The 15151-nt window shown below is 44.2% G+C and overlaps 1 long non-coding RNA gene across 1 annotated transcript; it reads right to left on the bottom strand.

Annotated features, from left to right (window-relative positions):
* On the bottom strand, positions 1–13838 carry LOC142361059 (uncharacterized). The gene is made up of 3 exons (XR_012763590.1): positions 13776–13838; positions 3939–3992; positions 1–362 (listed from the first exon to the last, which is right to left on the bottom strand). It is a non-coding gene; the product is annotated as an uncharacterized LOC142361059 (long non-coding RNA).
* Between the last annotated feature and the right edge of the window lie 1313 nt (positions 13839–15151).

The raw sequence follows: 15151 nt of genomic DNA, 5'->3' as shown, positions 1-15151 counted from the left end.
GATAATTCTTTGTTAAGAAAAAGCAATAGTCTGCAGTTACCGTAACATAAAATAGAGAAGGGAGTGCTAACATATTGGAGAAAGGTTGTCATTTATTTTGCAGAAAAGATGGAGAATACCCGATATTTCTGAGGAGGGAAAAAGGAGACATCTGTTCTGGGTGAGGCTCTGCCAGCCCCTGGGAGGTTGTCAGCTGCAGTTCAGATGCTTTTTTGTGCTGCTGCGAAGTGCTGGCTGATGCTCCCTCCCCGGCGATGACCTGGCGCTTGGCTTCTCAGTACCTTCACTCGCACACCTGTATCCACAGCTGAGCTTCTCACTGTTGCCGGTGGTTGTTTTGGAACACAAAGAGGGTTCCAAATCTGCAGAAATTTAGACTCAGTTAAATACTTTGCTGTCATGCCTTGTTCCTTCTGCTGCTGCACGGAGCAATGAGCTACCGACACACTGCTGGACTTTGCAGTACAGCAATTTATTTGTAACACTGAAAGAGAAGAAGGTTTGGATACCATTCAAAGGCTGACCTTTAGTTTGTTTCAGGAGTGGCATGAAAGATTTCCCCTTTTTTTCTGTAGCACAAAGAAACAAAAATGGCTTGTATTATTGTGATCTTAGCAGTCGCTCTTAGACCTGCATGCTTGGGCCTCTGATCATGGTAAGACAATCTCATTTCTAATCACAATGCAGAATTTCATCGCATTAAATCATTACTACACATGTTCCAAAATCCATTGGTCCTACTGTTAGTAAAGCTTTGTACACTTGTCTACACTGTTCAGTCATGAGGTTATACAAGGGGCAACTCTATTGCTGGAAGATATATGTTGTGCCTTCATAGCTATTGAATTTGCATAGAAAAACATTGGAATTCAGTGAAGATGTTTTGGAAGCAATGCCAGAAAACAGAGCTGTCTTGAAGTGCCTTTTCTCAGTAGTTTTCCATTTTCCTAAACTATTAGAAGTATTAATTTCTTTTCTTCAGATTGCTTTTCTGCAGTTACACCCTATTTCAATGTTGTGTTCTCTCCTGGTGTCTTTTAATCAAATTCTTGCCAGTCCTGTAGTTTTTAATGACACTCAACAAACGTTTGTTGTTTTCCAGGAGAGATAAGACCTTGTTCTGAAACATTCAGAGGCAGGTTTTCGAAGGTGCTTCAGCATCCCAGAAAATTTTATGGCATTTCACCTGCCTGGGTGTGCGCCTAGCTGCATCCTTCAGTGATTGTTTACCTTTGAAAATATGTTTCTTGCCTAATCTGGATAGACTGGGAAAACATGCAATAATATCATTTGGTATGAAAACAGGAGGTACCAGAATAAAAAGGAGAGGCAAGTACAATTGTGTTGTTCTTTGACGTGGACATGAATATCTCTTTGTCTTTCTGAACCATGCAAGTGTTGTTTAATTGATTTATTTATTTGGGTTTTCATGAAAATCATTGTAGTAGTGTTTCTGCTTTTTCTTTGCAAATTTGGAACAAGGTGGAAGTGCTCAAAATTTAGCTTTTGGAAATTGTAACTCAGCATAAACACCAGCACAGAGAGACAAAAAGCAGGCCAGCTGCAAAGGAATATTCAACAGTAGCATGAGCATCAGAAGAGTCAAGGAGGGTAAAAATGAAGTGTCATTAAAAACTTTAACTGCAGAGTATTGACTGGAATGAATCCACCAGCGAGTGTACAGGAAGGATGTTAACATCGGTTAAATAAGACCTGCTGATTGAGTGCGGAGATGGAAGGCTTTCCGCTGAGAGCCAGTTTGGTCCTGGGCCCATTTGTGCCATATAGGAAAGAAAACCATAATAAACTGAAATTGTTTTAACTTCCTCCAGAAGGCATTGCACATAATAACATGCTGCTAGTAACTGCATTCAAACTTTTAACTACAAACACTCAATTTAAGCGTCCAGTACTATTTTGCTGTCCTGGTTTCAGCCGGGATAGGGTTAATTTTCTTCCTAGTAGCTAGTACAGTGCTGTGCTTTGGATTTAGGATGAGAATAATGTTGATAACACACTGATGTTTGCGTTGTTGCTGAGCAGTGCTTACACAGAGTCAAGGCCTTCTCAGCTCCTCACACTGTCCCACCAGCGAGGAGGCCGGGGTGCACACGAAGCTGGGAGGGGACACAGCCGGGACAGCTGACCCCACCTCAGCAGAGGGATATTCCGTGCCATATGGCATCACGCTGAGCAATGAAAGTGGGGGAGTCGGCAGGGGGGTGGCGATGGCTGCTCGGGGACTGTCTGGGCATCGGTCAGCGGGTGGTGAGCAATCGCATTGTGCCTCACTTGTTTTGTGTAGTCTTTTATCATTATTATTATTATTTTCCCTTCCTCTTCCGTCCTATTCAACTCTCTTTATCTCAACCCACGAGTTTTACCTTTTCTTCCGATTCTCTTCCCCATCCCAGCGGGGTGGGGACTGAGCGAGCGGCTGTGTGGTGTTTAGCTGCCTGCCAGGTTAAACCACAACATTTGCCCAAGCTGTATACGAAGCAGTCTCATCTCCGTAAAGTCAACCTGAATCTCTATGTGTCTTTAATCAACCACATTAGACTCCCATGTTACTCCATCTGAATAGATCTCACTGTTGTTGCTAACGGCCCCTCTGTCTTCTTTTCTGAGGTTTTTAGGCCTTCCCATCTCCGGCTTTACCCTATTCCTTAGATCTTTATTTGCATTTCTCCCAATTCCTCTTAGTCCATGCCAGGCAGAAACTAGTTTACAAGCTCAGCAGGTGCTGGGAGCAAGGTGAAGGATGATCTGGAGACATGGCAAAAACACCAGTGACTTCACAACCCTTAGAGAAGACAAACCCTATGAACCACTGAGACACTCTGCTGGGTGGCTGTCACTGATCTTTCATGAGAGATTTTAAGAAAAGTAGCAAATACTCAAGGGGGAAAAATAAATCTCAGGTTTGTGTCCAAAAGTATCAGAGCGGAGAAGCTAGTGAGGCATGGAGAGAGGACTCGGTGGGCCACCACCATCGCCCAACGTGGCTTCGTTTGCTTCCGGAGCTTAGGCAGCAGCCGCGTCTGGAGGAGGAATCTGGCTGTTGAGGCACAAATCAGCACAACAAACATCCCACTTTGCTGCGGCATTTCTAGCTCTAGTACTCAGACAAGCACAGGAGCAGGTTTATCCAGGTCAGGTCTGGCACACAGTTGATTCTGTCAGGCCTCAGCCATATCTTGCCGCAGCCTAGCCTAACTATGCCTCAAAATATTTTGATATTTTCCCCTCACAGGTCACAAGCTGGAGTCCAAAGCTAGTGAGCGTTTTCCTGATAATGTCCCATTTATTTATAGAAAAGGGTCAAACATAAGAACACATTTCCTGTGCAGAAGAGAAGAAGGATGTCAAGGCACATCATTGGCACTGCCCTGGGCTGGATCTGAAGTCTCCAGTCGGGCACAGACTTACTGGGGTTATTTTCCATCCCTTAAACTGTGTTTAGACTGTCTCAACTTCAGCAGTCTCTGAGACATGTAAATTATTTTATGCAGAAGGACAACAGTGTTTTGTGAAGTCAAAATAGGTTGCGAAAACTGTATGTAAAGCTATTGAAGGCGTGCGTGTTCTCTGTATTTGAATAGCAAACTAACATCACAGCGTACGGGCCCCATTCCTGCAGAGAATCACAGACCAGCTGAGCACAACTGCTCACGCCCCGAGTTAAGCCTCTGCTGAGTCTTGGCAAGATCAGAGCCACAGCTCTTAGTTAGTGTAGGTGTACGCATGAAAATATTGTCATTTTCAATGTTGATATTATACCAAACAGTCCTGTAGCCTCCTTTGGTATTATGGCATCGGCCTGAAAATAGGAATGTTTGTACTATAGTTAACTACGAGAATTTAAATTTTTGGTACAACATTTAATACATTACTAAATAGCATGGAAATACGGTCATGCAGTTCACGGTAAGGCTCACCGAGCATTCATCCACCGATGTGGAGTCACGGCGGCTGAGGTGAATCTTCGTTACCTGAGGAGAGAAAGGCAAGTCATAGCTGTTCTCAGCCATCGTTACACAGAATTTCCACAGTTCGTAATAAAAACTTACAAGTCCCATTTCTAGTAAGAAAAAAAGAGTAGAATATAAAATCTTGTTTATGAATCATAGCAATCAACACGGAAGACATCTGCATTTTTCTACTTTGTGGTTCCCCTGCTTATAAATGCCAGAGCACCCTTCCTTGAGGCTCCTCAAGGCCAAACCTGGCCTGCCTAAAGCCACAGTTCCATCCATGTCTGAAAGCAGCCATTATCCTGACAGAGCAGGCAGAACTTCTGCATCTCCCACCTTAACCTGCAATGAGAAACCCTTCCTCAGCCAAAGAACTAAACCACGTAAAATTATTATCTGTATTGCAGGAGTGGCCACAAAGCACTAGGTATGGGCTGAGTCTATGGGGTGGGAGACTTGGGCTGGACAGGGACAGTGGCCTTTTCCCCGGCCGCTTTCAGATGGGTTGGGCTGGGAGAGTGAGGAGGGCTATCCCAGTCCCTGGTTTACACAGCTGCCCGAGCGCCTCGCCAGAAGCACAGTGCTCCCTCGGGCCTCGGAGGCTTGGTGGCAGGGAAGAGACAGCAACGCAGCTGCCAGTGTCAGCTCCAGCACCCTGCCAACGTCTCCTGGTACGCTCTGAGCTCAGCTCTCCGTGTTAGCGCAGGTGGGATCACAGTTTAAACCTGTAAAGTTAGCTTTTCGCCGAGAACAAGCTCTACATAAAAAATGTCATCAAATTCACTTCTTTAAACACCCCTGCCCTTCTTCCGAGGGTTTGTGCTGCTCTCGCTGACTGCCAGGGCTACCTTTGTTCAGCTTCTTTCCAGAACCAGCTTTTCTCATCCTCCGTTGGCTCTCGCTCTTGCCCCCAGACTGCTCTATAAATGTGTGCTGTACAGCCCCAAAATACCGTGCCTGACTTACCATTCCCTTGCCAGCCCGTGTCTCCAACTGAAAGAATTCGGTGGGTGGGAAGTGTTTTGAAAATCAAGGAAGTAGGTGATTTCCATGTTTAGGTTTATTCAAAATTATAGCACCCAGATATGTGAAACACGAAGGCAACAAGGCCTGGCTCATGTCCTCTGCTGCCATTGACAGGAGCTGCTGCTTTCGCTCCTTCAGACGGTTTTGATATATAGCGACATGTAGTGTCCCAGGAGATAGTGCTGTATTTATCCACAACATAACTAATAGCTAACAGATAAAGATCTGCAAACTTCTAAACAATTACTTAAGAATTTAGGGTTTGGAGGGGTTTTGGCTGTTTATATTTAGGTTTCCTCACACACTTTGCAAAAGCCCTTTGCCAGCGTATTTTCAAGTCTTCCAATTACTCGTTCCAGGAAAACTAGCATTTATGATTTGATCTTTTCCTTATAGGTTCGTCTAAGGTGAAAAATCCTGGGAAGCTGCCGTCACTATTCCGAGGTAATTCAACGCAAAGTCGTTATACCGAAATTGCTCTAAAAGTTAGTTTTAAAATACGCAGTTAGGCATTCATGTTTCACTGTCTGCATTAATTGCTTTGTGACAGACAAAAAGTAGTTCTTCTTTATGTACGGTATTCCTATAATAATGATTGTGAAATGTGGACATAGAAAAACGGCTCAAAATAAAAATCAGTGGGTTTATCCCTGTTTGTGATAAAGTCTCAGCTAAAGGTATTTTCCTACTTCCCGTGTTCTCAGTTATTTTCCAGAGCTCTACCAGAACTTCTGTGTTCAGCATTTTGAGTCAGTCATGGGATTCCTGCTTGATTGCCTATTAAGTGTACTTCATTAGCTCTACCTTACTGACTTTAGAAATGATGGTTAAGGGAACCCTCGCAAGTTTGGTTTTAACTAAGGGTGCTCACTTTCCCTCCTTCCAGCCAGTGTGTTTCAAAGGTGGCACCCAGACTGCTCGTCCAAGTTAAACTCCTTCTTGCCCTCCCCTGTGCTCCCCGCTGCAGGTCCACGCGCCTTCCGTCTTCCGCCACAGCTGGTGCCTGTTGGTAGTGCGTTGCGGAGCTCCCATTTAAACGCCGAATTATTGCAGCAACCAGGACATGCTTTTCTCTTGCTCCAGTGACATTTTATGGCATAATAAGGCAGCCTTAAAGTGAGAACAGCTGGCTTTAGAGGAATATCCTTCATCATATGAGCCCTTCTGGCCGCGACAATAGCATAAAATATACGCCGGGCCTCATCCCAGTTCCTGGCCTAGATTTCTGTGGCAGTGCCAGAGCTTGCTGAAGTGCAGCCGTGCTCTGCTTTTGCCAGCACATTGCGTCGACAGTTACCTCAGCAACCCCAGCTTCGCTCTCGCCGACCCTCCGGACCGGGCAGGCTCCTGCACCCGCCGTGTGCCGTGCTGGGGTGCTGTAACCCCACGCTCGGTGCTCGCTCCACACCACGGCGCAATGGAGGAGGACAAGCTGATGCCTCCTGCCTCCCCTACTATTTTTAATTATTTGCAACACCTGGAGAAACTTCTAGAAGTCCTGCTTCTGGTTTTAGTCACCTTCACCTGTGCGCCAGCTCGCTTCTCTTTGTCTCTGGAGATCTGTCAGTCTTTTCGAAAACAAGAACTTTTTTTCCTGACAAAGTCAGATTCTTGGCACATTCTTCCAGCATTCCTCTGAACAGCCAGTCAGCAAACAACAGCGCAAACACTCGCCTGCCCTCTCATTGTTTCCTGACCCTGATTTACGAGAGGTCAGCGTGAGAGATGTTTAAACTAACCACAGGCTCGGTTTATGCCAGGCCACTCCATCTGAGCTTTCATGTCATATTAATTACAATTCCTTCAAATTCCATTGCAATTAAAATTGAAAGCAGCAGTTGTACGCTTTCAGCACCTCTCACCCAAATATTGTGTATCGCTCAAGGCCAGATTCTACCCCACTCGTTTCTGGATATCATCTTCCCTTCTATGCTTCATATTTTCAAATCGCTCTTGAAAAAAAGTGGAAGCTCATCTAATCGAGTGGACAGCCAAGTGTAGCGACATCCAAGAGCAAAGTGCTGCTTCAGATAAGAGTGTTACAAGCTGGCCCTTTGCAGACATTTCTAAGCTGGCTTTCACAATGGAAATACGTGATGTGGGCAAGCACAGAGTCTTGGATATTCTGCTTCGAGAATCGAGAAGTTACAGCCGTGATTTTAGAGATACGTATCAGCTCTACTTTCATGCTGTTGGGGAGTGTGCCACAAAAAATTTAATCAAGCTGCTATGGGAGCCAGAGGACCAATGATTTTTGCTACCCATCAGCGGCACTGCCCCTGGCAGTGTCCTACGCAGCAGCAGCAGCAGCAGCATCTTGCTGGGATGCCCTCGTCACAGCACCGGCCACCTGAGCTGGAGTTTACCTGCTCAGCCCCTTGCCCCATAGATCACCTCCTCGACCATACACTGCTCACTGCACCTTGGCCTCTTGCTAACACCACCCCTTTCCCCTCCCCCCCCGCCCCGCTGCATCTCTTTTACTGTTGTTCTTCATCTTTTGTTGTATTTTTAATTCTGTTTTGTCTTAATCTTGCTGGAACTAGCAGCCTTCTGCTGGGCTTTCAGACTCCGGCAGCTCTGCTGTATTTCCTTTCTGGTCTCACAGGACTGCTGCTGAAGCTTCTGGCAGAGTTTCTTTCTTGTAGCTTTGTTTTCCCCCCAAACTCTACTGAAATAGCTGCTTGACTTTCCAATAAGAGATGCTGCATTACTACCAGGAGCAGGTGGTTCTCATTTCAGAAATTTCAGTCAAGAAACCAAAGCATGTGACATCTTGTGAATCACAGATTCTTGGTTTCCGTCCTGACATTTCTCTTATCTTTTTGTGTTGAAGGCTGATCCTTAAAATGGATAACTAAGTGGAATTGCATACCACGCCACTACAGACCAGCCAAATAATATCTAGACAAATGGCTTAGGTGGAGTCACTGCAAAATAAATTGAAAAAGATCACTAGATTTTGGCCTATACAGTATTTTTATATTTGTACTATTACTTTCCAGATGAAATAAAAATGACATAGCCTGACAACTCCTAAGTCAGTGTTTAAAATCTCCCTATGTCTTATCTATCAGCATAGCCTCATATCTATTTTCTTTCTCAAAAAGTCAGCCTCAGATCTTCTTTGCCACTTTGCAGTCTTTCTTCACTCCTGCCTGAGAACCGGAGTGCCGGCAACCCCAGCCAGCCACGAGGTGCTTCAGCTTGTTCCCTGCTGTAGGAAGTCAAACTGAAAATGTATCGTCCTAAACCTTACAATCTGCCCAATGAGAAAAAATGTATAAGGCAAAAAAGCAGGAGGTCATAGAGAACACTATTTTTCAAACATAGATTTCAAAAGGTTACCTATGGCAAGAGAGGATATTGGGTTTAAACATCTAAAATTCAAAATCTGAACGTCTTACACATTTTAAAATCCATCTCTGGGCTTGAAGGTGTCTGGCTAGGGTCTATCTCTCTGTTTGGTGTTATGTGATTTGAGCTAGGTGAAAGGAGATTCTGCTGTCTCCAGACAAGTTCATCCAGTTTCTACCACTAGCCCATCACATAACAGCAATAATTTTACACTTAGCTCACGAAGATGTGCCAGGGAATCTTCTTCCACACCTCGCTGCCAGTGCAGATGGGCTGGAAGGCAATGCAGTGTCACAGAGCAGCCGTGCCTGAGCTCATAACAACTGGGTTTTTGTCCTACTTAGCATCTGAGTGTTCTTGATGATATCAGTTGTGTGCAAAGGACAAGAGCTCAGAGCCTGTGCGCATGCTATTTGAGTGGCCCTTGATAACGTCAGTGCCACAGAGTTAGGGTCATTATCCCTGATAAAAGTGATGTTCTCTCCCTGCGCCCTCCGTGGATTCACTGTGACAGAGGGACTAGCGTGTTTGCAGGTGCGAGGAGCAATGCTTCCCAAGGATACTTCAGTCTCTCCCACCTTAGAAAACCTGCCCTCGACTGCAGCTGCCCATCCAGGTGCCCTCTCCTCCTTGCTGCGGGTCTGCTCCTTGAGCAGCACATCTCCAGCCATTGCTCATAATCGTCTTCTTCAGTTCTGACCTAGATCTTCCCTGATCTGGCTTCTGCCGCCTGTGCTCCACTGAATCAGGGTGCTTAGCTCATGGCTTCCATAAAGCTCAGAACTGGAGGTAAGATGAATCTTTAGTTCTACTTTTAAACTGTCACTTTGAAAACATTTAAAACTGTTACTTGTAAAACTCGGGTATTTTAAAGGCAGGCGCTCGTGGGGGAAGGAGAAGGAATAGCGCATCTCCCTCAGCAGCTTCCTTACGATGAAGGCTAACAAGGAACTGACTGTTCTACTGATGCTGCATTTCAGCCCAAGCTTCCAGAAAGCCCAGTTATCTGTTAAGGCTCCCACAAAAGCCTCTGTTGATTTATTTCCAGCTAATACTGCGGCTCCCTCCTCTGATCTGTCTCCTGCTTTCAAGCGATTTGCTCAGGTTACTCTTCATGCTTTCATTTGGCTTCCACAATTCTATTTCAGCTTCCGCATCTTTACTCTTTCCCACAAGGTGTTCAGAGATCCTCATTCTCTTTTCAGCATTTTCTGCAAATTCAAGAAATAGCTGGTTTCAGTCAACTTTTCTGCCCTCTCTGTACTTTGCCTCTGAAGGATCCCACCATAAATACCATTTCAGCAGCCTTCTCCATGCTTATGATTCACCAGCCTTTCTACTTCAGATTTGTCACACTCTTTCCAAGAGAAAATCTTGCCTTGTCTCTCTGGCATTAATTGCCACGCTACTGTCTGGTATTTCCTAAGCTGAGCTAGTGCAGCACCCACACTGAGTTATTTTCAGTAATCTTTTTTAATGCCACTCCACTAAACACATTTTCTTGCAACTCTTCAGCTTCTGTGTCCTCTTATTAGAGAAACCTGATTTTGGTTTCCCACATCCGTTACTCCCACCTTGTTCCCACAGTTCCGACACAGGTAGGAAGGAGGGGGAAGGTTTGTGTGGGGTCACAACTCACTGTACCCTAGAAAAACGCGAGCAGGTCTTAATGAGGTTTGGTGAATGGAAGTAGATTAAGTCTTGAAAACATCCTTTAAGACTAACTTCTACTATCCTTTGCTTATATTTTTTTGTTTTATCTCTGCATTTGAAAAGGTGAGTAGCATACAATCAAGCCTACCAGATTTTTCTAATGACAACTGTATCCAACTGTGAAGGTGTGAACACAAAAGAGAGGGGCTGAGTGCTTAGCACTGACCGATGGGGAATAACTGGGAGTAATGAGATTAAACTGAACAAAGGAAAACCACTGAAGGTTGAACATCAGGAAAATATCCTGGCCGTGTCTATCAGACCGTGGACTAATTTCCCACGGGAAGTGGTGGAAACTCCATCCCTGGAGTCACTTAAAATTAGACCAGATAAACCACTAAAAACTAGAGGGCTGGGAACAACCCAGTTTGAACCAGAAGGAGACGAACTAGATGGTTTTGAAAGACGGCTTTAGTCTCGGGTTCTCTTATTCTGAAATTAAATAACATGCCTCGTTTCGGGTCTGCTCACGCAGGGCTGCCAAACCTGCAGCTGCGCCGTGTTCTCCTCATTACGGTCAGGTTGAAATGCTAATGTGACTCGAACCGATCATTCTTCTGCGTTGTGGTAATGCTGCAGCTCGAGCCTGCCAGCGTGGCCAGAATCGTCTGCCATGGGCCCTCCTCCTCCCCATACTGCGGACCTGCGTGGGGATGGTCACAGCATCTTTCTGCCAAAATGCTGCTTTGTTTTGGACCGACTCCTCGCTATTTCCGCCACCACATACCCTGTTGGGCTGAGCTCCCTTAGATGGCAGAGCTGAAGCAATTTAAAATGCAAAATGCTTTCTGCAGCCTTGCTGTAACAGGGGCTGCCATAGGCAGTCCACTAGTTTCTAGAGACCTACTTGCAAGACATAGCTTCTGTTGTCTTGGTTCACTCTCTGCTGCATGTGAGACATGGTCCAACTCCACGTGCCGTGGTTTAACCCGGCAGCCAGCCACTAGGACCAGACAGCCGCTCACTCCCTCCTCCTCCCCCGCAGTGGGATGGAGAGGAGAATGGAACAAAGTAAAACTCACAGGTGGAGACAAAGACAATTTAATAAGACAGCAAGGATATACTAATAAATATGCAAAACAAACAATGTGTGATACAATTTTTCTCACCGCCTGATGACCGATTCGCAGCCAGTCCCCGAGCAGCGATTGTGGAACCCGTGAGTTTCTGGGAGCTCACAAATTTTGCCGATTTTTCGCTGAACTCACCAATTTCGCAGAACTCGCCAAACTCACGGAAGAAAAGACTGAACTCCTGGGAAAGTTTGAACTCCCGGAAAAAGAGGATTGCTGCCCCCCAGCCAACCCCCATTCACAAACTGAGCAGGACGCCTATGGTATGGAATATCTCCGTTGGCCAGCTTGGCTGGCTGTCTGGCTGTGCGCCCTCCCAGCTCCTACACACCTGCTCATTAGCTGAGCATGGGAAACTGAAAGAAGTCCTCAATTTCTTAGCAACAGCTAAAAACATCAGTGTTATCAACATTCTTCTTGTACTAAATCCAAAACGCAGCAGCTACTGGGAGGAAAATTAACTCTATCCCAGTCGAAACCAGGAAATGCAGTTAGGATGTGGCCCCAAAAGGTTATTGTTTCCCGCAAACGATTCAAGTTTCCAGTTCTCAAAAGCATCAGGCCAAGAAAATGGTTCATATATGGTTGTGTCTTTAGAAAACACCCATGGACCAGCCACACCAACTTTTTGAAAAAAGATCAGCTTTGGTCCAGTTGGGCGAATGCCTGGAAAAGCAACAAACGTGATGAAGCAAGTTCAGAGGGGCTATGAGTGACCTCCTTGTCCATTTACACTCATCAAGCCTTCTGTTACGTAAAACTATGGGTTATCCCATTAGCAGTGTTAGTCCACACAGTTCTTCCTTCTGTCCACACACAGATGTTTCCCCTACTAATTGAATTCTACTGCAATGCATTTTTTCAGGTTGAAGTGATGCAGAAAGCTGAACTCAAACTGGGTCACATTTTGAGGATTTCTTTTGAAATTACACACGTAATTTTCTGTAAGTTTAAGGATCTGATAAAAATAATTTGACTCCTGTTGTCTCCAGAACTGTTTCTGTTTTCTACAGTTTGCAGAAGAGGACACCAGGTCAGGGGATTTTCTGTGTGTGTGTTACTTCTTTTTCAGCTGAGCAGCTCCACGTGGTGTGTTGCATTTCTCAGCTGGCAAAAGCCTTGTGTTTTTTTTTTAACAAAGTAAATAAACTGATAGTGGCTGTGGCAGAAATATAGAGGGGAAAAGAAAATTACGAGGGAAGCAAGAAGGTTGATCTGAATTATTTCAAGAGTCTCCATTTATTACATATCTGAGCATGTAGGTTTAGGTAAGTAAGGCAATACAAATCAAGAGTTGTGAGTAGAGAATAGCAAAAAACCAAATTATTTTACCTGTGTTGGTAAGTCATCAGCTCAGGATCAGGCTAACGTTCTCAGCTCTGAATTTGTATAGCTTTACAGTTTATTCCTGAATAATTTTCTTCTTCTATCATGGTTATTCTGCTTGCACCCAGTCTTTTTACTCAGCATTTCCTTATTACTTCTTGTATCTGTTACACTTTCCATTATTTTCATCTCTTTTTTGCTAAGAGTTTTACCATTTCTAATATCCCACTCATCTTTGATTGTCTCCAGCTCATTTCACATTTACTTCACATATTTTGTCAGCTTTTGCTTCCTTCCTTTGTCGATCTTGTCTTTATAATTACCATATATCTTTTTTGATTTTCCACAGTACAGCTTCACAGTATCAAATACTCATGTTGCAAAATTTCCCCTCATATGAAGATCAACAATAAGTTAGCTGGAAGTCATCCGTATTTCATTATATTTGGCACTGGGAAGTGCAGCTTTTAAAGAGCCTCCACCCTACAGCTGCATCTCATCATCGATCCATTTAAATGCACTAATCTAGCCAAAAAGCAAATGTTTCCCATTACAACCTGTCTCTAAGTGACATCTATGTGCTAGTTTAGGAGTAGATCTTCATAACAGAACTACTTTGGAGGTAAAACAGGAAAAGATGTTCTTCTGGTTCAGTGCTAAACACTTGCATGCTTTCAGCCTGAAATAAGTATGGAGCCATGTACTTCCATCCAGTTACATAGTGGGTAAAATAAACATTATGAGCCTTGCTCACTGAATACAAATTCTGTAATTACAGGTTGCATGTATGACCAGTTAGGTGACTAGAAATCGGCTCCTACATATGTAGGGATTTCTCCATACAAAAGGAAAATTATGAAAATCTCTGAAATTCATAATGAACATAGGGTAGGAAATCTAACATGCTACTAACATCCCAAAGGCCCTCAGCTCTTTACGGTGGTGATCATACCACTATAGATTCGTGAAAGGTGTAATGAGGACTGATCTGCCCACGGGCTAATACAAGATTGTGTGAGGTGGCTTTTTAGTTTGTTTGACTTCATTGACATAGTTATGCTACTGAAAATCCTGCTCATCAAGATGCAGTGTCTTAAAAAAAGAAAATGTGGTTTTTGCAGGTCCTGTGACGCAGGACCATTTCATTGTCAACCTCACAGAAAGCTGAATAATGGGTTTCTTACATTTAAGCAGAAAAAGAAACAGTATATTCAACATGATATTCATTATTTCACATATGCATATCTCGAAATAACAATCAATATCCAGTACAGATTATCTCTCAGTCCTCATGCTGCTTTCTCACCTCTCGGCTGTCGGTGGGCTGCAGGACTCTCCCCCAGCACCGCTCTGTTCCGACGGCTGTTGCAGGAGAGCTGGAGGGTTTTATAACGAGAGAGTGGGTAGCTGTAATTTTGGTACTCAGGAACTCGTGGGAGTCTGCTTCTTAACACCAAAGGCAAGTAGATAAAGGAGAATACACAGTGAGAGATGCACAGGCTTTGGAGTGCTTTGCAGGAGCTGCTACCAGGCGATCCACAGAGGCTGTACCCAGCTACTTATGCATTCTGGCACCTTTAGAAGTACTGTGGTCTCTCCTGAAGGCCCTTCCCACTGCCAAAGGCTTTTTGCGTGTGTTAGATGGGTCCTTGAATCATAGATTCTGCAGTGCTAACGCTCACAAAACCAAGTCTATTTTTGATCATACCAGCATGTCCTTTCCAAAACTTCATTTCTAATCCACAGCTGTAGTCAACAGTACCTTTGACATCTGCTGTGCTCTCCCAGGCGCTCAGCCTTAAGATAGACATACTGTTAAAACCCTGAGTTGTATTTGCTTTCTGAATTAACATCCCGGCTGGGCTAAATGTTGCAGTTCCTGGATAACAAAGTTATTGTTTCATGCTGTTTTCTGGCAGCATCAGGAGAGTAATTGCAGTGGTCTCATTTCAAGTCACACACCGAAGGCTGTCTTTACAGCCACAAGGTCTGAGAAATAACCTGCTGTAGGGAGGCTTTGGTTCTCCGTCCTGGTGCCATGAGAGGGACACTCTAACTACTGGCTTGTCCAGCAGTGAACAAGATAAGGACTTAGACACTCCTTGCTGCAGAATAGTTTAAAGAACATCTGTACTGAAAATCTTTCTGCAATGCTGACATACAGAACAGATCTCCAATGAACAAATAAACCCCAACCCTTGTGAGAGTGTGTACTGTGAAAAGACAAGATTCAAGTTCAGTTTTAACGCATTTGGCACATGGTACAATGATGCTTAACTCCTCACCTCAAGAGAGGTCAATTACAACATGTCTCGATATTTTACTTTTCTCTGGACTTACATACAATTCAGTTGTGAAACAGATCTTCTAATAATTTCTTATGGTAGTGGACACCACTGCTCAATTCTTTATTACTATTAAATGGATTCAATTTCTACGTCAATAAAAATGACATGTACTAGGCGTATTGTTTCCAGGGTTACAACCATTCCTGCTATAGTCCGATACAGACAGACTGTGAAGTTTTGTAACATGATGAATGAAACTCAACTGAAAATCAGTATTTTCTTTTACAGAAGCTTTCAAAATACAAGTCCTTGTGCCTTGCTCAGAGTAAAAATCCTTCCTTACTAAAGGCAAACCTCCAGTAATGCAGATCCTGCAGCACAGTCACACTGTTGC

Source organism: Opisthocomus hoazin, chromosome 4 (genome assembly GCF_030867145.1).
Source record: "Opisthocomus hoazin isolate bOpiHoa1 chromosome 4, bOpiHoa1.hap1, whole genome shotgun sequence".
Lineage (NCBI taxonomy): Eukaryota > Metazoa > Chordata > Aves > Opisthocomiformes > Opisthocomidae > Opisthocomus > Opisthocomus hoazin.
This window is presented reverse-complemented; position numbering and strand designations above follow the sequence as displayed.